The sequence below is a fragment of the Penaeus monodon genome, chromosome 29, assembly GCF_015228065.2.
Source record: "Penaeus monodon isolate SGIC_2016 chromosome 29, NSTDA_Pmon_1, whole genome shotgun sequence".
In the NCBI taxonomy this organism is placed as follows: Eukaryota; Metazoa; Arthropoda; class Malacostraca; order Decapoda; family Penaeidae; genus Penaeus; species Penaeus monodon.
In genome coordinates this window covers 15978139-15979028 of record NC_051414.1, presented here as the reverse complement: position 1 = coordinate 15979028, position 890 = coordinate 15978139, and positions in this window count along the sequence as shown.

Sequence of the window (890 nt, the reverse complement as noted above, 5' to 3'; positions counted from 1 at the left end):
ATATGTGTGTGTTATATCTGCATGAGATTAATATTTATATTTGAAAAAGTTAAAGTATCTTTAGGGATCCTCGACGAAGTTTTGAGGACGTATTTCAACATCTGAAGAGGCTCTTGGCCCGCAGAATATTGCCAATGTTGACATGTTTGTGTTTTATGTTAGTTCATCGAGTTCCTCCTTTCCTTATTTATATCATATTCCTTTGCTGTTTTCTGTGAGCATGTCTTCTAATGCGATGGAAAAAAGAGTTAGTCAGTGAGAAACGCCAATAGTTAATAAACATTCAAGTCAGAAAGGGAAGAAAAAAATATACTACTTTTCAGCGGAGACAATGAACAAGCGCAGATAGAGAAGAAGATAGTTCAGTAAACATTTCAGTTCATTATTCACTTGAGAAATATTAAATCATAAAATTCACAATGATCTTACGAGGAAACTGCAATCCTTGCTAATCTGCCCGGCTTAGCATTCTAGCTGAATTTCAGCGCGGATGATGTGAAGCCACGCAAAGAGACCAAAGGTGTCGTCAGGCTTCAGGAGATGCGGTCTTGGAGGGGAAGGGAATTATTATATAAGGATGTTTTGTGTGTTTTCTGTAATATGTAGCTATCTTTCTACTTAACTTTGGATCTTGATTGTCTTGTGAGGAAATATTCTCTTTTTATCTACGCTAATAGAGGAGATATATAAAAGTTTGATATTAATAACACCATGGAAGTTAAATCACACTACCCGACATCATGGAGAAAAACTTTTACTAATAAAATACTGCTTAACCTACATTTGCATTATCGTCATCAGCACTACTATTATGTGAATCAGTACCTGTAAACCAATTTCTAAATAATGAATATAGATAGATTCACTAAACATATATCAATATATAGCGA